This window comes from Varroa destructor, unplaced genomic scaffold (assembly GCF_002443255.2).
Source record: "Varroa destructor unplaced genomic scaffold, Vdes_3.0 BEIS01000006.1, whole genome shotgun sequence".
In the NCBI taxonomy this organism is placed as follows: Eukaryota; Metazoa; Arthropoda; class Arachnida; order Mesostigmata; family Varroidae; genus Varroa; species Varroa destructor.
This window is the reverse complement of record NW_019211459.1, coordinates 2269717-2291171: the sequence shown is the minus strand read 5'-3', so window position 1 is coordinate 2291171 and position 21455 is coordinate 2269717. Positions and strand designations below refer to the sequence as shown.

General features: G+C 40.2%; 1 protein-coding gene and 1 long non-coding RNA gene across 3 annotated transcripts in view; both read right to left on the bottom strand.

The window, feature by feature from the left end:
- The window catches only part of LOC111253064 (uncharacterized), a 108127-nt gene that overhangs the window by 48489 nt on the left and 38183 nt on the right, over positions 1–21455 (bottom strand). The window lies entirely within an intron of this gene.
- Positions 524–21455, bottom strand: part of LOC147754733 (uncharacterized) — a 33456-nt gene continuing 12524 nt past the window's right edge. The window contains exons 2-3 of one of the 2 annotated variants that reach the window (XR_015316246.1): positions 17191–17285; positions 524–2994 (exon numbers count right to left, since the gene is read on the bottom strand). This is a non-coding gene — a long non-coding RNA (uncharacterized LOC147754733). Of the gene's footprint in view, positions 2995–14356; positions 14431–17190; positions 17286–21455 lie in introns of those variants that run through there. The other variant, XR_015316247.1, reaches the window with a different exon arrangement.

Sequence of the window (21455 nt, the reverse complement as noted above, 5' to 3'; positions counted from 1 at the left end):
GTGCGTCTTCATTTGTTAATAATAATAAATTTTAATTTATTTTGATTATTGTTTCCTATATAGGGCTTTGGATCGTCTGGTAGCGAGATTACCGGGACAAGTTTATCGAGCTGCTAAAGCATTAGAGTAGCTGTAGTTATGATAGCAGAATGCGTTAATTTAAACGACCTATAGGTCACGAATTGTAAACCAAGTACCATTTTTGTCAGAACTTTATAATACTGCACAGTTTTAACACAAAACTTGAAAACCATTTAGGAAGGTATTACGTTCTCAATATTTTTGCGTGGCTGTGTTATGAGGTACGTACAAGATCGTGGAAGGAAATTTGTTGGCCACGGAAGTGTTCTAACTAAATCATGTGTGAGCTACGGTGGGTTTGGGGTGTTCTCAGTTAGCTACGGGTAGCTACATTTCGGATCTTGTACACAGAGTTTGCGCTATAATTATAAACCAAGATATCGAAACTTGTTCATCGATGTCATTAAGGTCCTAAAAGGAAGGCTCAATTCCAGAATTGATATAATGTTTCTCAGTGTAACGTAATGCTTTTATCCACAGGATGTACTATATCATGAACAGCATAAACGATTTTCAAATCGGCTAGAACTTTCCGGTCGACATCTTATTTTCTATTAACGTTGTGAATGGACGTCTAAGTATTGTCTAAATTGTGCCATGACGAAAGCTCATGTCCAGTAACAATGACAATTTTGCTAATAAATATCAAACGATTAATTTGGGGCTACTCGAATGTTTTCACCCTCTAAACATAAACAAGAATTCAGTACTCAAGCAAGCGCTTTCACTGCTGCAAGTTTCCGCTCAGTTCTATTTTGCCGTACGCTGATCCTTGCATCGTTAGTCTCAGTGACTACTAACGGGCCTGACGATTAGATGGCTGAAGATAATTACTGTTGAGGTTGGCAGCGGACCCACATCCTTTTCATTGTTTTCTAGTAATCACCGGCATCCTTATACTGCTAATTCTATTTTATAGTTACGATCATAATATCTAGGTAATATATTATTTCTCTGCACATGTCAGTCACACTATGCCGTATTGAGCGGTGTGTATGTGACTTATTACAGCATTATATTGTATGCGCAGGGCGACCGACTTCACAATTTTGTTTTTTTTAATGTTTTCAATTTTGTTTTTTTATTTAACAGTTACTTCAGCCAAAGGTATTCCTTGTACGATCCTGACGATTATCTTCATTTTATACAACCTCTATCCTGCTCACACCTTAAATTCAGAACCTAAATTAATCTTAGGTTCATTTCAACGTTATCATATTTAATTCTGCAAACGTTTCTTTAGCAGAAGTAAGCAAAAATGTGTTCATGTAGAAACTTTTTAGGCTCTTGCTTAGTAAAACGACATGTGGTAATCTAGCGGATCGGCCGTTTAGGGGCCATGTGTCTGTCATGCCTGGCCTCTAAAGCAGCCGATTTTGATTAAACCTAATAACAAAAAAAAAACGGATCGATCGGCTAGTCTTCTTGATCGTGCAGTGATAACGTGTTTGCCTACTAAATTTGTGACAACGTCGTTTAGGTTCAACACCGGGCGTACATACAAGTGCGTTAAGACCCAGCCGGCAAATTGGCTAGTATGAGCCTTATACCATCGTACATCATGCGGGAAAGCACAAGGTTTTCCTTCAAAGACTTCCGCTGTCTACAGTTGCACAAAAGTGTGACCATGCAGGTAAACCTCTTTGGTGATATGTTAGCCTTTTTAAAATAAAAACTACACGCCACACTCAAAGCATAAACAATGATCAGGAAATTACTTTTACTTATAACGGGCGCATCTCATTGATTGTGAGCAAGTTAACGATTGTTTCTGCGTTTTGCATTAAGCTAAACATTTTCTCGTCAGAAAAAAATGGCGCACGACTTATCACGACATTCTTAAGAGAACTTCGGAACAAATTATATCGAGCAAGTTCGAGTTCTATTGGCCTAAAAGACTATCTGTCTGGCTTTTATGACACACGAAATATAGCTAGGGTTTTCGTAGACAATCAGTGATTTGGAAGTCATGTTTGTTTAAACTTTTTCATTTATGACGGGGAGATCATCAAAGATGCAATTTTGGAGTCTGCACAATTTTTTTGTTGTCGTATATTTTTTGCGCTGTGCTGAAACCAGCTTTAGTTTGTTCTCCATACCCCATCGCGATGCCGTGCATGGTTAATTTTGGGTAACCGAAAAAGCTAATTCTCTCAGTGAGGCTTTTTCTGGCAATCATACCGTACATACGTAGCAGTTTATTCTTATCATTTGGGTTGCGGATATCCGATATTTTGGGTAATCAAAGAGAAATTTTTTCGACACGTCATTCTCGCAAATTGTACCACACAGTGCAAATGTCAAAATGAAGTCATGTTCAACTAGTCAGCGCGACATAGCAGATACGCGTGTTTGACAAATAACGTATGAAATTAAAATTTCATAAAAGTATAGCTTTGCTCTGCCAACGGAACCAGAGTCTCACGTGATGGATAGATCTTTTGTTTGACCTGCGCGTGACATCCTGGTTGGGGACCACGGTGTTTGACAGTTGACCCCTATTAATAATATATTGGACAACGAGTATATCGACCGAGACAACCACCTCCATGTTTTTAGGTAAAATTATATTTCTAATTTTCGTTAATTGAATACCTAACGAATACTTATGGAATCTAAGTGGTTGTATGATTCACTTAAACCTTTGTACGCCTCAATATTTTTTTTCACTTGAGCACATAGTTTAAATTTTACATGCACGCAGTTTAAATTTCATAAAAAAAAAACATCGAATGTCATAAAAAACGTGAATTGGAAGTTAGAGGCTTCGAGGTTTCAGCGTTTAATGTTCCGCTACAGGAGAAGCATGCGCGACTCCAAGTTCCAGCTGATCCAGAGAACAGGCCAAGTCAGTTTTGCGTGTCTGCCTGTTTCTCTCATGCAGTGTGCAAGCCTCATTGTATCAAGTCGCATCTGTATCGAAACAAAAACAATTATTTGAACGATTTTTTTTGTAGATGCTAGAAGTGTTATTCCTAGCAGTCCTGTTTATATCATATAGCTATCACTATTTCTAGAATGCTTAACGACGACACCAAAACTCGAAACACTGAGTTCTCACTTAACGCAATTACAACTTCAGTTCTTCATTTTGGGGCCTGCATTATTCAATAATATCTTAAAAACATAATGATCGAATAAGTCGTATTATGCAATAATTTTTTTTCAATGATACCTGTGCCAGGCGATATAAATAGGCGTCAATTTGTTAAAGTGTTGTTCAAAAACACTTTATACGAAAAAGCCTAACTGAATTTAGTTTTGGGCTGGCAGGAGGTCGAAAGTTTTGAAAATACAAAAGCTCGAAAACGCCAAAAAAAGATGGCACATAGTCTTAAAGGGACTAAACGTTCGAGCTTATCAGAACGACTTACTTGACATATAACATTCGGCTATTCAAAACAACCATCTAGTTCTGTATAAAAAATCCAAATCATTAAAATGGTTTCATGAAACATTTGCCGGTTTTTTGAACCCTTTAAACTTCAAATCTATTAAAAATCTTCCGGTTTACCTCACGGAAATCTCTCTTGAATTTTTAAGAGCCTGCATAGGCCTTAGCAATAACATAGACTGTGCGTTTTGTGCAAAAAAGAAGTTTTCAGTCTTCATGACGGTTCGCCCAACACAAGGCTATTGAATAGTAGCTAATTCTACGTTTGAATTGCGAAAACGACGTACTGTTTTATGCTATGATAGTTGTTCCCTGTTTTGTTTTAGAAAAGCCTGGTGCTCTTCTGGCACCAACAATAGGGGATGAACGTATCATTGGTACGACAAGTCGTAAGTACGACAGTCCGATAAAGTTTAACCTGATAATCAGATGACATATACTATATAAATATAGGTTCTTATAATTCTAATCTGTAATCAAAAATATAGGCGTTTTGATTCGGGATTTTGTTGAAAATTACCTTATTATTATAGCCCCTTCTAAGACCTAAAGGAGTCGTCGGTAAATTCATAGGAGGACTTTTATCTTTCGTGGCATTGGTTGCTTTCAATGGTCACGTAAGTAAATTCTTAAAATTTTCTTATGTAGTATAACTTCTTACTAATTTAATATAATTCATTTTTAGCTAAAAAACAACACATTTATTTTATTAAGGATTTAGGATTAAGGATTAAATTACCTCTAACTCGGATCGAACAAAAACATCGAACAAAGTGTGGCTGAAATCATATCTTTATATTGAACATTACATTTGTTATTAGATGCATGTTCGTGTATTTGTGTTTTCCATAACAACCCTCATACAACCCTTCACAGAGAGAAATATGTTCATTGCGTACTGACAAACTTATAAATTGACAAAGACTTTTCTATAAGGATGTTCGGTATCCTTAAGTACTACGAAAATTAATTAAATCGAAGAAAGGAACCGCGCACAAATATTTTCTTCTTATGATTAAACTAGTATATTCAAGAAAATTTGCAACATTGTTTAGTTCCGTATTTGCACTTACATTAGTTGGTTATTTAGTCAAAAAATCAATATCTGATTGAGGTTTAGGTTTTATTACGGCCATGTAAAACGTACTCTAGATAATATGTCTATCGTATGTAAATAGCATAAACTGTTTTAAACTATGATGTATACATATTCTCTGTGTGAATAAAAAAGTTTTTCCAGTACAATAAAATACTCAGGCCGATTAAGTGTAAAACTCGCATAGAAGTTCAAGCACAGTATAGCGACATGACTCCAATCAATCGCTAAATCTTTTACACGGGCAGTATGATGTAAAGCTATGCCGTTATATATATATATATATAACGATGATCAGCCATCGTCGTTCCCTTAGGGATACGTTGCAATTGAGGGCACCAGATACTCTAGAAAATAACAGATATTATTTAGTTTTTGGTGCCTTTTCTGCTTCCATTTATTGCTTGACACAGTCATACTATTTTCCTTCTGTTACATGCTGTATTACTATTTCGTCGTCAACTGCACAGATTGGCCCCAAATGTTGTTTGAATTCAATAAACTGGGTAGAAGCTTGTGGAGATGGGAGTGTTGCAAGGATTTCCACGGCATGACTGAGATTAGAAGGTCTCACTTTTTATTTCCAAATTTTCATATGTTTCTTTTTATCGTCACTTCCTGCTGCTTCTTGGTCTTCTTAGAACCGCCTCCTCCGAAAATGGGAACTCTTGGCAGCAATCGGAGGCTAGAAGGATACGCCCAGACGCGTACAGCGTTCAAACCCTAAAAATGGCTATCATTGTTGTCAGTTGAGCGTTGGCACTCTTTTGCACTAAAAGAAAAGGAAAAAAGCTGAAATGAAAATAACGCAGCCGAATACGCTGGGATAACGCCGCCCAACGACTAGCATATAGAAAGATTCAAAGCAGCGATGTGTAAGTAATGTCGTAAGTTCTACGTCATAGCCAAGCTCTACTCTATGCTTACTCCTTTCCGTCCAGTTGAGCTCGTTGTCGTGCGCATCAGGGACCAACGCTAGCTGGCACTGAAGGAGCATGGACACAATGCGAAAAGTGTAGTACCCCAATATTCCGGCTCCCAGAAGAAGCTGAAGCGACCGTGGCAGACCGCTATAATTAAAATATAAGGGTAGTGATAGCGATTATAGGAGAGAAGAAGAAGGCTTCTAATTGTAACGCAAAGCCAAGCAAGAACCTAGGTTGGTTGGTTCACATTAACTTATAAACTTCTTTGAGTTAGGGCTTGACGCCAGTCAGTAATAATAAGCACAGCAATGACAGCCGAATAACCGTAGAGCCAGTTTAAGTGATGCCGTCCAGAATTGATGAAATCTGGCAAGTGAAGCAGAGAAGCGCATATAGTCATAAACGACCCAGACGCGCTCCTGCAAAGTTGCAAGGGGTAATAGGCAGTTGTTCGTTGAACTAAAGCAGTACGGCTAAAGATATCACTCAGAATTTGAACCAATTCAAATTCACTATTCAGTTGAATCGAATCGACCATTCTATTTAAAGGCTAAATGAATAGCGATTTGTGGGTATTTTGCAGGACGATTAATCGAGGTCTTCAATGCAGATGGTTCCATCGTGTCTTTGCTTCTGTTGTCGAGCGACTCGCTTTCGGAAATTTACTTTGTTGATCACTTTAGCGTTTCCTTACATGGCATCCAATAAGTCGAATATTGAAGTTTGCGTGGCGCCTGGTGCATTGCTTCATAAATTTAACATAACAATAACTTAACGTAGAAAAATGCATGTAACACACTATCATTAGGGACTACTATTTACGCAGGCCTTCAGGAAATTACTCGTTTTATGGTTAGCAGCTAACTGTCGGTGCTTGAGAACTCGAGGGTCATCTCAAGTGGTAAAACCCATTTCAGGAACATATATTTATTCTATGGGGGATCATACAGTGTTTGCTTATTTTAAAAAGCATCTGTGTCCGTTCAGTTTTGATCCAGTTCCAGCTCAGTAACGACAGGACCAGTTTGATAGGCACAATTTCGAAAACGTTGACACTACGCACAGAACATAAGTATATTGGGTACGCATTTAACTCGCAGAGGTCCGCGAAGATACACCAGGTTGCTAGACCAGTGCGATCGTCAGCGTAACCCTATTTCACACTATTTAACGCATGCAGATTACAGATTACATACTCCAATCTGAAAAAAAGTGCCTCCAGTTGGCCCAAAATGCTACCTACGACCATTTAGGTGCTTTCGGATTGTGTTCTTCCTCCATATTTGGGTGTCACTGTGCACGTGTGTCTGTGTTCGGCTTGATGAAGTACAAACGTGTGTGGGCTAAGAACTGGCAGTCTGTCATCTTGACAAATTTCACGCCTCTTCCAGAGAATGTATTGATTGTGCTTTAGCTTGGTATAATAGCAGATCTGTGCCAAATTTGCTCCGAATATTTTATCAAATGACTTCGTCTACAGGACTCACAGCTAATTTAGGTATTTACAGTTTTAATTATCTCTTGTGCAAGTCATATGCACAATAGCGGGAGAAATAATTCATTTTTCTAAAATGAAACTGCATCTTTTTCAGGTATCACCATTTTCGTTATTTTTTGGCTCTTTATTTCCAGCAGCTCGTGAAAGATTTTGATAGCATTGTAACATCCGTTGAATAATTTTCTAGCTTGCCCTTTTACTCTCTTTCATCTCTGAAAAAGGCAAAATATTTCGTCATTAGAGTGACTGATTATAGTGTCAGGTGGTGCCCAGGTGATCACAATTTTTATGATTTTAATGATGAGAGTTTGCTTTCCCTCTCGCATGTTCTGCTGCATGTTGAAGCGGCAGGTTCAAACTGCTGCTACAAAAAGGAAAGGGAACCGGGGAAGAGACTCACGGTAGCTCCAATGATCACGGGATGGCTTTTTGCGAACAGCGAAGCCCCCGTCTGCAGCTTTCCAGTTTCAATCTAATCATTTCATGCTCTGGTCTCTAGTGAATAATCGGAAAAGCTAAACTCAGGCTATAGCTGACGTTTGCGTGAAATCGGTGTCTAACCGATCGGCTATATTGTATTATGCCTCAAAACTAGGTACCATCTACTGCTTTAGCTTGCCAATAGGAATTTTTCACGGCCTTGTCTTCACAACCCTACCGACTCGACAGTATTGACCCGGGCGGTTATCCTGGCATACCGCAGCCGATTTCTTTAAGATCGGCGCCCAATGATAACAAAAGGCCGGGTTACTTTTGAGTTAACTTATGTGGCTTCTGCCTTCAGCTGCGGGTCTAGTAAGGTAGCGCAATCTGTTGATACCGCGCGGATGATTCAAGTGGTTCGGCGCACTTTTCGAGAGAACGAGAAGGCTTTTGGCGCATCTCTTTTTATCTGCTGGCTACAGTAGACGCTTGCTCGTACCAATGACGTCCCCGTCCCGTTTCATTTGCTCCAGCCTTTTAGCCCGCCCCGCCGGCTGTTGGTTACCGTTAGTGGTCAGTCTTTCGTCAGACAATGAGTTTGCAATGTAGCTATAGGTCCTTTTCAAATCCCGAAAAAGCCTGTTTAGGAGAAGCTTTCAAAGCAGCAGCCTTTGCAGCAAGCCGTATGAGCCTTTTTCATGCGCGGTCCGGCCGCTCCACTTCGTAGCCATGTAGAACTCGTTACTGGGTTGAGGAGAGCTCTTGCGTCTAGGTGCTCCGGCCTAATGGCTGACCGGTTGGTTTGGGCGGTAAATATTTGACTGTCCATGTCGATGTAATAGTACGCGGTAAAGTAAATAAATCACATACACATTTATTCACTTTACTTCAAGATAACTTTTAACCATTATTGCCTGACGATAGATGTTGTCACAAATAGCACGCTTTACGTGCACCCATTTGTGATCTTTGCATCTATGCAGTTTGCCCAAATTTCCTCATAGCATGACAGCGATCTCATTCATTAGCACAGAGGCAAAAGATTCAGGTTATGTTCTACTGATTTAAACCTGTTTAGTTCCTAGGTCAGGACTGTCAGGACGTGACATTTCGAACGCGTAACTGTGGCATTAAGTGTATATCAAGTCGAATCAGAATAGTGTACATGACTCCATTAGTTTTGAATTCTTTTCAGTCCCACCTTGGCTTTATAAAGATCGCAATAATTTTCGACAACATATATTGTTTAGAAATAGTTTAACTCCGTAGGAGCTCTTCTCTACGCCAATTCTTCTCTAAACCACTGACTATCACAGTGAAAACTTTGTAGATTGTTTCACGTTTGTTCGTACTCGTTCTTTGTGAAGCTCTCTCTCTTAATGGGGTCAGTCAGTTCCGTTAAACCTTCAAAAGCAACAAACCTTCTTTTTGGGGCAGCTACAAAGCAAGAGTCACTATTAGCAAAAACTTTCACATTAACAATATATGGTTATTTAAAAGAAGATAAAAAAATATAAATTAATCAGTTCGAAAAACTATAAACAAGTACTGTATTGTCTGTGCGACCATTGTAGATTAGATAGACATAGACCGGATTATCTGGCGATCTTTCCCAAAAAAAGGGGCCGTTGCTTCATTTTATTATTTTTTTTACATTTTCGACCTAAGTCATCAGACGTTACGTCACGCGGGTGGTCTTGCGTCTTTTTTTCTGAGCTTTTGCCGACGGAATCCATAAAGCAAAACATATAATATATAATAATAATTAATTAATAATAATAATAATTAATATATAACTCACGCTGAAATTTGACCAGCGATGGTCTTACAGTCAAGGCTGCCGTGGCACCACCCCAAAAGAGAGCCCCTCAAAGAAAGGAAACTGTCAACAATGATTTTTCGTTATGGGATTTTGTTATGCTTTCTTAAAGCTGTATTTAAACAAAAACAAAGCAAGCGTCATTCCTGATCTTTGTGTTTATCTAATAAATGGTTTCTGCTCAGCTTGATTACAGATTTAATTCGGAACCTAGGTCACTCACCAGCTATTTTTAAAATATTCCTTCTCTAATTCGCCAACCATTTAAATTTAACTCTACTTGCGCGCCAGACATTATTCAATGTAGACTCCTAAACATCTCGCTCAAATACGTTCCACACAAAATTCTTGCAATACATGTCAGGTCGACAGGAGGCCAAATGTCCCAAAAATCCAAACGGAGCAAAAAACCTACCCAGATATTCTTCTCACGAACCGCTGACCCCTGTATAAAAATCCAGGATTATCACAAATAGATTTTAGCTCCATTTTGGTAGTTTAAATAGTTCAGACCTAAATCTTACTGAATACCTTCTGATTTACCTCATGAAAATCTCCCTCGATATTTTTACAAGCCTCACTCGAACTGGCAATAACACCGATCGTGGACTCCAGGTAAAAACATGGGTGTATATTCTCGGTGTCGTTCGTTTTCCGCGAACTGTCCTATTAATTGGGCAATAGCTAATTTTTGCTGAAGTCGCGAAAATAACACTTTTTTTTACGCCAAGATGAGCCTGTGGTTTCCTTTACTACGAAGAATAGCGGCTGAGTAAGAGCCTACCACGAGAAGCAGTTTAACACAGTTCGCCCGAACTTGGCCGACACACCTTGTGTGTATGAGGAGTCTTCTGCTTATTATTGTTGACTGAATGATACGCGATATGAGTAATGGGTAAATCAAGCACAAATAAACCTGATCAGACTGCCTTAAATCATCGAATATATAAAGTATACGATCGATGAACAAACCATTGGCTATAGTAATTGACCTCATATGAACGACATGTACGTGTGTTCTGCAATATGGTCATACAGTCATTCGTGTCTGCGTCGGCTTATCCATAATTTTTGAACGGATCAAAAAGTAAAAGGGATTATGAATAGCTTTATCTTTAACAAACTTAACGAGTGACTTCAATGAGTCCGCTGGTACTCGTCGTATAACGGCATTCGTTAATTCTATCTCAGTGTTAGAAAAAAAGCATCGCATTCGCTCACAACTGTAGGCACAATCCTTACTGTAATAAATATAGTAAAATGTGATGTTTTATTGTACGAAAATGCTTTTCAAGGATGACCTGAAAGAATTGGGAAGGAACAGTGGGCAGGATAGATATTATTGATTGAAGTTGAAAGTTTATACGACGAGTCTATTACAGCATTTTGAATGTACACTGCTGAACACCTTGTTGTGTCAAAAACAGTTGTTGCTTTCGAAATTCGTCGGGCACGTTCTTCAACCGCTCTTTCTTGCCTAGACACAAGGTCTTTATTAAAGGTTTTGTTATCTCGCTAGAAATAGTCGTCTATTAACATTACGGAAGATAATTCTCTTGCCTGCTTACTTCAACTCAGGAATTAGAGACATTCGGATTGACGACCATTTGAACACTCTCACATGCAATAGTACCTACCATCTGTAACTTAACTGATCGTTAGAGGCGTGTCACGGTATGTCAATGAAGTGTATAGTTTCAACATATAGAAACATTGTCTTGTAAGTATGTACTTGCTGTCTGTAACTGTTAGTTAAACATGAGAGGACATTCAGACACGTCAACCTATGCATGTCATAAATGTTTGTTGACGGTCAAATTGTCGTAACGTCAACGCTAGAATTGAAATGAACTCCGAATATCTTTGTGCCAAACTTTAAAAAGGAAACATATTATTTATTTATTTATTCAAAACTACTGCTTCTGCGGAGTACTGCTTTCTTGCCAAACGGGATGCAGTGCTTTATTTATAAAGCTTTAAGCGGCTGCAAAGAACCAATAAACAGTAAGTCCACCACTGGTTCAATCGAACCATTTTTTTCGGTATCCTGACCGTCAGAATACCAACCCTTTTTTTGTTCGCAAGTATCCCTGCGATGTCTTTGATCGATAGCGTGAAGCTCCATTTAGTGAAGGGATTCGTGAAACAAGCTACAAATCTTAGGCTGGGTTTACGCTTGCCATTTATCAGAATTATATTAGAGCTAAATATGCTATTAATACTTGAAAAAAAAAATCATTCTCGGATTAAAACAAGAGCTGGGCAGATTCATATACTGCATTAAAAGATGACACATGAAAAGAGCTGGCATTATTTATAAACATTTTAGATAGCACTTATCATATAAAATAATGGAATAAGTGCTTTGAGCTATGTTCGTTGCTCCGATCTATTCGGGCTACTCTACTTTTTTTTAACAACGAAAGTAATAGATAGAGCGATAAAAACTTACGCAATGGGCTTCGGGCACGATTATTTGGATAGCAAGAAGGTACTCAATTAATCGTATTGACATATCTGGTGTCCCAAGAATTGAGATACGGTTTAATCTGTTACCAATGTGCAGATTGGACAAACGATGCGTATATAGGTAATTATATTGTGCGTACATGTGGACACGCAGTGCCGCAATGTTTGCAAATGCTAAATGCTTTTGTGTAGCATAACACAGAACAAAGCAAAAGGCTGAGAAAAGAGCTGTTAAACTTGTAGCCATTTAATCTGATAGAAATTGCCAGTCGAGGGTGTATGAGAAACATTTAAGTTTAGTTAATTGAACCTTCGACACTTGGACAACCTGCTACTTCTTCTATTATTTTTCTCTTTGTCGCTTGCCTGCACTTCCTGTTCCTTTGGTGTCGTCCTACTATGTAATTTTTACAATGTTCGTCTTTTGCTTGTCCGTGCTCCCTCACCTTAACGATGTTTAGAACCATTAAGGTAAGCGAACGACTCCTTTATATTTTTTTTTTATTTCTCCAGTACCCTCTTGCCTGGCCTAGGTTCTTTGTTATTTTTCTTTTATCAGTTTTATCTGTCGCCGCAGTTCTGGGTCTAACGTGCCCGCAAACATTCACTTCTTTTATCGCCGTGTCAGCTTCCATCGTATTTTCATAACCATCAATGCTCGCTTGTTTCCTTCGACGTGGTCAACATGAAACGATATTTTTTCGGTTTTTGTCCGTTCGCTGCACAAGATCCACCTGTGAGTGCACAATGTGCGTTTCCATTATCAAGAAAATCCGTGTCTAAGACATATTATTCCCGCTATTTTCACTGGGCCTTTCCATTCCTCCCCTAACTTTCCTCCTCTTCTTTCTAATCCCTCTCGCCTAATTTCTCTCCTTTCTCTTTCTCGAAGTCTTTTTTTAGTGCTGGATCCCTTTCCTCGTTGTGTTTTTCTTGGTGGGGTCTTTTTCTCGGTCTCCCTTATCCCCTGTTCGCTGGCTCATACAACTAGTTCGGCTTTCGGCCCATCGTCACTGTTTGCCATAATGGTGACACCGTAATCTTTAGGAGCCGTGTACGGAACGCCTCGCTAGTGACTGGCAGCAGACGATGGATAGCAGCAGTGGAAGCGGATTCATAAGAACGAAAGGAGTCCTGAGCGATGCGATGTGATTTATATTCGTATCTTTGTTTTACGGAACTTATCGTGGGCGATCGATCCTGCTAGGTAAGAACGATCGCGGAGGAACAAACGATGTTTCACAAGGTTACGCTTACACTTACAGCCTCACATACGGGACGCCCCTTTACCCTCAAACTCAGTTACACCATGACAAAAAAATAGCCGCTAAAGAAAGCTCTATCGAAAGTAGCACAATAAAGTGATGATACACTAACAACATATTCAGAAATAAAAATACTACCATCTAGTATTCTAATCGATAATCCGTTTCTGAAGAAAACTTCTGTTGAATGCGTTTGGAGCCTTATTCTAATAGCAGGACGCGTTTCTAAATGAAACTGTTCAGCGTATTTCATTTAGGACGTTTGGTCGCACCCGACATATTCAAAGCACTCACTGTCTCAACTAATTTGATGTTCTTAAATTCGCTTCTTGGACTGATGCCCTAAAGGGACCGCCAGTGGAAAGGGGCATTCTGAGAAGGACGCCAGTAATATGGTAAAAATTGTTGGCAACGTGAGTTCATCTCGGCCATTTCGGATCATCAGTAAAATATGACAGGTATTGTTCATGCATATATGCGACATTATCGTATGTTTTATTGTTGACTTCCATAAGATCTGAAGCGCTAAAGACTAGCTATTCTGCTTCTTACAGGAAAGCTTTTAACATTCGTCTTACGCCGCCTCGTAATTCGATTCGTGCGCCTTTTTATATGCGTTTCTATCTGTCTGTCTCTACAGGAAATCGATAAAAACCTGACAGGAATCTAAATAAAAAGACAGGCAACAAGTAACAGATATAAACTTGGTCGAGCAGTGCAGCATTCAATACAAAAGTATGGAGAACCGCGACATCAGACCGCGATAGCGCCGGCAGGAGTAATATTTGTAGCGGTAAGAACTCGACGGGCACGACGATGACAGTAACACCTAGGGCAATAATAACTTTATGAAGCTACCCTATATCTTCTTCTCTCCAAACGTCTTTGTTCTGTTGCCCGCTGTTTCAGTTGTAGCGGATGCACAAGTCAAATGTTCTCAAGCAAAATGAAAAACTAACTCTGATCTCTGCTTGGATTCCGCCTTTAACCGCGTCTGACGCCACCCAACCGAAGGCTAAAGGTCTGGTGTGGAGTTAACAGACAAGGATGCTCTCTCTCTCGTTATATGTATATAGCTAGAGCACGAGGCCGTGGCCAGAAACAAAGGGTTATGGGATAAAAGGAAAGCAACTCGGGTGCTCTGATGCTGCTATTTTTTGCGGATAGCACTGCCTGAAATGGTCTGTCTACATAGTCCTCCCACTTCTGTTTCACAACTAGGGAATACTGAAGATCGCCAACTAAACAACAATAGAATGTTCGCCTTGAAGTGCCTGAAGGACCAGTTGTCCTTTTAGTAGTCAATGTCGTTAGCGCGACCTTCAATAGATAATAACGGGACTCGAAATCGAACAGGTTGATCTCTTTTTTCTAGCTCTTATTCCGTGCAAAGTCGCTCCATGACACCCAGCCTACTAGGACTCATGGACTCACTGGGATACCCAGATGTTGCGTGTTCCTAAAGAAAAAAAATAGGGAAAACCCGTTAACCCAGCAACCGAATCGCCACACTTCAAGGACAACTTAACGACATGCCTAAAAAAACACGAATATTATTATCATTATCTCATACGCAGCCAAGACTACGTGTCACTAAAGCTTGCCTGCTGTATTCCAGCATATTTGAATTATGCCGCTGTATAGCTAGTATGTATTATGTAGTACATTGACCTTTTAATAAATATTTTTCGTGAAGCTCATTTCAAAGCTAATTCTGAGTAATGAAAATGTAACATGCTCGCTTCAACAACAACAACAACTTAGTAAAAGGAATATCTAAGCGCAAGTATTTTGCTATAATGGTCAAAGCACTCATCCATCGTTCGATTTTTTATCCACACTATGTTTTCTTGTTTCTTATAAAGTTCCGTGTCAGGCTTCCTCTTGATGTTGAAAGCAATGACAAGCGATAAACATTATAGAAATGGATGGCATTTGAAAGGTACTCAACTATCAAAAGACAGCAGTTACCCAAAAAGGCAAAAACATCTATAGCCAACAACAGTCGAACTTATTTTTTCATCTTAGGCTTGAGACAATACACGTTAAAACTTGCGTGTACAAAAAACAAATCTGATTTATTTTACCGGGGTGTTTCATTCAATCTGAAATATATCGTGAAGTGATATTTTGTCCACACTGTATTTGAAAATATATTTGAAAAAGGTGTCTGCAATGTGAGAGATTCATTTTTGAAGCTTAATATCTTTTGTTGAGTTAGTCTGTAATATCTGTTACGATGGTGATTGTGAGCTACTTTGTAACTGCGCCTAAACAGACATTACTAAAAGTATCATGTAGTGAAACTAACAATATGATTTAACGACGTAAGTGAACTTTAAGGAGCCAGAACCAACCGGTGCTAAGCAGAACAAAAATAAGTGGCAAGGACTCATTGAAGGACTAAGAGGCTCTCCGTAAGAAAAAGCTACCAGATGGTCTGAGGTAAGCTAGCTGGTGTTCCGAAAATCCCCTAAGTCAAAGGGTCTGTCGAGAACCACTCTAAAGGTACCGAGAACGAAGAGAAAGGGAGCGGATGATATCTGAAACAACACAACAAAGTTGATTCGAGAGAAATTCATTAAAGTGGGTGAGAGGAGATAACGGAAACAGCGGCGTCATTATGCAGCGGATGACCAGTAAAATCGAGGAAGAATGATGCTTGGTTTAACATAAATTGTGAAGCTGACCGTAGGACGACGTGCTGAAAGGAAGTGACAGGGCGTCAAAGACCATGGGTTTTGGTTGTTCTACTGCACGATAAATTTGGATAAGCTGGAAACAGAATCGATAATTCTAAATTTTAGACGCGCTATCTTCAACTGTCGGAGTGACCGAAAAATCCGAACGGACGATGGCATTGAGTATGATGTCCCGGCAGAAGTGTCTCGTAGTATACGTTTACTTGAGATCAATCGTACGTAGTCTTTCGTGTGACGCAATTTTCAGACTATCTGGGCCAGAAATAGTAAGTAGAATAAGTCATATATGCAGACGATCAGATTGCGTCCGACTGCGGAATCGAGACGCAATCAGAAGAAACACCAACACAGAATTAGACTGTATGAAATACTCTATGCGCAGAAACCAAGTCGAGCTGGCACCCAAAAAATACGGAGTCTAGGGCTCATTAATATAACATAGTGCAGAAACTCCAGCATCCCATGACCTCGGTCCAGAAAAGACACTCAGTCCGACCGTTGAAGCACCTCGGAAAGAGCTTGAGTAAAGCTTAACTGTAACCCCAGACCTAGTACAAACGGTGGAGAAAGCAATCTCGAGTCCATCAGCCACCTGATGCTCGGAGCCAGTAGACTGATAAGCCAAGATGGAACTCTCCATTGCGCTGGATTTTGTGGTACTCTTTACGACTTTCATCTGGACAAAAGCTAGAAAAAAAAAAGGGAATAAGAGTTTCCAATAAGGCCAGCACAACAGGTGTTCGTTTTCGCCGTAAGAGAACATGCCGAACTATTTTCCGCTATGGCCTTAAGTGGGTTAGTGCCATGGCACACGATGGCCAAGTATGGAAGGCACGCAACCGTTTTTACAGGAGTACCCAATTACACTGAAAATCTCTACTTGAACCAAAATTTCATTAACAAAAGTTGAAGAGCGGTACGGGAGAGATTTACCATCTGATGCAGGTCCTCAAAACGTATTTTCATATTGTGGAATGACAAAGGCGTCAAGTGATTTTTCGTGTCGCACCGTACGCACTAGCGTGCTGTACACTCTTTAAAAAAGAAAAGATAGAGGCTGACAGAAATTGAGTGGGGTGCTCATTTGGAGCGAACACGTGAAATTCAAAGAAGAACGAGAACAAAAAAAAACACAGACCCTAAGTAAAAACTCGTTAACGGCGCGTTGAATAAAACTGGAACTTCGCTCTGAGTTATAGTAGTTAATCAAAACAAGTACCGATTTGCGATCACGGATACGGAAAGATGTAAAGGTAGCACATACTAGAGTTGGAACAAGCCAGCTGACGCTTGACACTGCAGTAGCAAATCTCGATAAGAGAGATCCGTTATAAATGGGGTCTACACATTGAGTTCTTGTGTGCGTATTTACACGTAGCCAGCGAATGCAGGTACTGGAACTGCCATATACTATTTCATAGAGTCAACCATTTTACACCCAGTACTTTACTGCAGATGATCTGTAAACGCGCCTTGGTGCAGGTTAGTAAATATAATCCATCTTTCATTGAACTCACGTGTGTTGACTTCACGATATGGTGCTGCAGGGTGACCAGGTTTGCTTCAAGTTTGATTCAAAGGTAGAGTATGAACATAACGATAGATAACTTACCTGCAAAGTAAAGCATTGAGGTTGATACATGAAAGAAAAGAGTCCGTTTCAAAGAACTTCCTTGCAAGTGTGTGTGTAATCAGTGGGTTAGGGAAATTGATTATAAACCTCGCCGCACTCCTCGCTCAGATATACAGCGGAAATTTGCGTGTGCATTGGTGATGCACGTATCAATGCACGTGTTGCAATGAATATATATATATATATATATATATATATATAATGATGCTAGCACTCTCAGAAGCTCAAACACAAAAAACGAATAACTTGTCGTTACGGGAACGCGTTCATCTGCCGTATTTTTTTCAAAAGCAAACACACTAACTCACCGTAAAAGAGAAAAGTTGCTTCGTCTTTGGAATATGAGAAAGAACAATTTACTTTTCGATGTCTCTGCGCTGGATTCACCCTCACGGCTACTAGGGAGATAAGAGCCCCAGAATAGAAGAAATATGACAGGTGAAGCAATAGATGACATTCTAGTACGAAGTTGAATGTGTCTAAGCCTACCTTTGCTCAGATCGTTTTCAAACATCTTATACAAGTGTTATGCTGTAATAGTCAGACGGAAGCTCCCTGACAATAATCAAGTCATGAGACGTCCTTTCAGGGTTCCTTCAAAAACGTAGGAGCAGACCCATTTCGATTTTTCAGCGACGAAAAAGTATCTCACAAACAACCGCTAGTTCAATTGCGTTCCAAAAGACGTTGCCATTTTAGATAGGACGAAAATGATCTAATTGGTGTCCACGTTCCGATTGTTACGCTCAGTAAGAAAGGTATCATGCCGCCATACTTCATGCGTTTATCCGTTATATTACAACGTATAAGGCGTTATTGACCAAGAGTTTAGGATGATACGTGGACTCGCCCTACCGTCGCTAGTCGTTTTCAAAAATGGGTTCGGACCCGAGCGTTCGTTTCGTGCTAGGAACTAGCTGTCTAATAGAATGCCTAACGGCCACGCCGGGAGTAGAACTCAAGTCATATATATATATATATAGAGGGTACATCTAGATTCGAGCAAAATTTGGAGATTTCTTATGTATCCAGTCTAGCTGCTTTTCGTTACAATTCAAAGTAAACTTTTCTTATGGACGAGAAAATTTCTAAAAGCCGTAATGAGTGACGCAATGTTATTTGTCGAACCGTCTCTCGGACATGCTAGATGGAATAGTTTTCATTTAAGATATTTAACTGTAGAAAGGTTCTCTGCTACGGTCAGACGGCCTTTGATCTGATTTTGCTAGAAACTCCACTGCCATTTTAGGATATTAGTGGCGCGCTCGCTTACGATTCCTATTTTGTCTGGCATGATTAAGGTGCGAAGCCTCACCTGGCCAGAACTAAAACACGCTTCTACCAATAGTGGAGATAGTGATGCTTTTTCCAGCTCCTTTACATATCAGTTGTGAAGCTTTCCTTGCTGAAGAAAAATCAAGAACGATGGCATGTTTTCTTTTATGTTTAGAATTACTTCATGGAGTAGGGTTATGAGAAAGTCCTCTCTCCTTTGCGTCGTCCGAAAAATTCTGTCTGACTTTTTTCATCTAGGAAATGAACTGTACATATTTGTAAATCATCCGAAATACACAATTTCAGAGGATTGCTTTTAAATTCTATATGGCTCCATTAAATATGTATTGTTCCACTTTGATAAAGTGGAACAATTCCGCCTCTTTTTTAATATGCTGTGTGAAAGTACGTGGATAGGGTATCCTGTATGGGTGTTTGTGTGCGTGTGTATCACTCTGACTCCCGCTCTCACTATAGTGTAACTCTAGGTAATGATTAGCCGGGCCAGCGTAAACGTAGTATTTTCACCGAAGAGATTCTTCCGACCGGGTTAGAAAAGCAGAGGCCATAGCGGTATGCTATAATGGCGGCAAAAAACACGGAAAAGGTAGGTTGAAAAAGAAGGCAGCTGAAAAAGATTTGGTAAAGGATAAAGAAGTCGGACGAGATCTGTCTGCCTGCTTGTGTCGTCGACTCTATCGTGGTTGGCAATCGCGAATGGGTGAACTACATTCAAGGTAGCTAATATAATTTACCTTTTGAGGAAAACAGTGCAGCGAGCTACCAATAGAGGTATGAAGGCATACCATACTACACAGCCACCTAACGCCCTTATGAACGCTAGAATGAGACTTTTTATGTATTTTAGGCGAGAGCCGCTGTTGTCGCCGCCATGACGAAAGGTGCTCTGTCATCGTCACTTTCGTAGTAATGCACTCGACGTGTTCAATAATAATCGGCCTAGGAAGGATGATGTAACGAATGAATATACCGAAACATGCACGAACGTGGGGGGGGGGGGGCCGCAGGCTTTAGTGACGCTGATTCGCCCAAATCGACAACTAAAACTGGATTGGCCATCGCTTTTTTCATCTTGCTTCGTCTTCTCTATCCATCGGTCATGTTAAGTCGCACGTCACGGTTTAGGTGCGTGTCGTCAGGAGTTCGATATGGTATGCTATATCGTAACGTAATACGTGTGTGAAAAAGCATTTAAAATTAGCTACTCTCTTTAGAAGGATGGTAGATGCCTAGAAATAGCTTCAGAGGCCCGCCATGGTGTCAACCTAGACTGAAGATTTCCAGTGGTGTTGGGCATGCTATGAATTAATGAATATTCTATTATTTATTAGCGAAGCGTACCGATGGTGCACATCCCGAGACTCAGTCTTTTTTCCTTGACATAGTAAGAAACAGATAAAGAGACGGTGTAGCGATACTATGCCTTTATCGTCCGCGATCCAAGATCTCTTCTCACGTAGAAACGAAGCGCATCGGCAACCTTTTTTCTGCTGTTTGTTGATCTCCGTTTGAGGCCATTCCCCTGGGAGGTTTCCATTTCGGCAGTTGAGTAAACGTGAAAGAGTGAGAATATTCGATAATCAGACCGGAGAACTAGACAGACAGCATTTTACTCACGGTTGCGTAACGGAAATGCTGTCTCTCCCTCCACGGTTGCCTGCTGCCGTCAAACCACTGCCACGTGTCTAAGCAGACGTGGGCGAACGCATGCTACGAAGCAAGGTTGAACACAGGCAACCGGAGGCCGTTCGGACTTGGACGTCAAATGCAACAGATTACTAGGTAGATTAAAGATTATCTTAAAGATACACGCACATATATAACGTCTCATGTGTGCGCAATATTATCATTTGAGAACTCGTCATTATACTGCCGCAACGTAAGCAGCTAGGTGACCAAGTATCGAACAATCGAATGCTATGTTTATCAGAACATTGCCATTGTTCCCAAGCGATTTTGGCCTTTGCCAATATTAGCAATTTAACAGGCGGAATTGATGCCAAGTTAGCATTGATCTGCATCGCTCGTTGGATCGCGTGTCTCGTGTTTATATTCCAGAACGTGGTCGTCACAACCTTACCTCGACCACGTACATGTTCCACGGCGAAAAAAAGTAGACGCGAAAAAGTATTATTGCTCGCGGCTCTCTTCTCACCGTCTCTAACGGCGCAGACTATCGCCTCAGAGGTCGATAGAGAGCAAGCGCCCGATTGTAATTCGGTAGTGATTGTCTGCCCAAAATAAGTACCGCCGCCGCATGTGGCTAACTCGACTTGCTTAACCAAATCCTTGTTCTAGCAAACCCTTGGTTTCTTATTTTTTGAAAATACAAACTTCTAATATCTTAAGCTCATGCTTGTAAAGAGAGAAGTTCATTCGATTCTTGCGACACAATCTATGGCGCTATTACACCTTATTGATATATGAATTAATTGTTGTCAGTTAATAGAATGATCAGATTAAGGTTGAGACAGGGCCAACTAATTGTTGTGGCTATAAGAAAAAAGAAAACTAACGGTTTAAAATACGAACTGTTTTCATTCAGATCGAAGGAAAGTACATAACGGCTTGCGCTCTATTCTGCTATATTTCGGCAAAGGAAAGGCGACCGTCATTAGGACACGAATTGTGCTCCCGCGAATCGCGGTCGTAGGAGATCAATTGCAGCTTACAGCCTGCTCTTTGCCTTCCTAGTACTGATCACGACGAATAACTGCGATAGCCTTAAAACTCGATTCACGACTAAGCCTTTTTGGCCTTCTCGAAGAGGGTGTCAGCCGGCCTGCCCCGCAGTCAGCAAATAAACGCTGTCAGCGCGCGAAGGTCTCAATTTTTTCTCAGTCCTACCCGGTC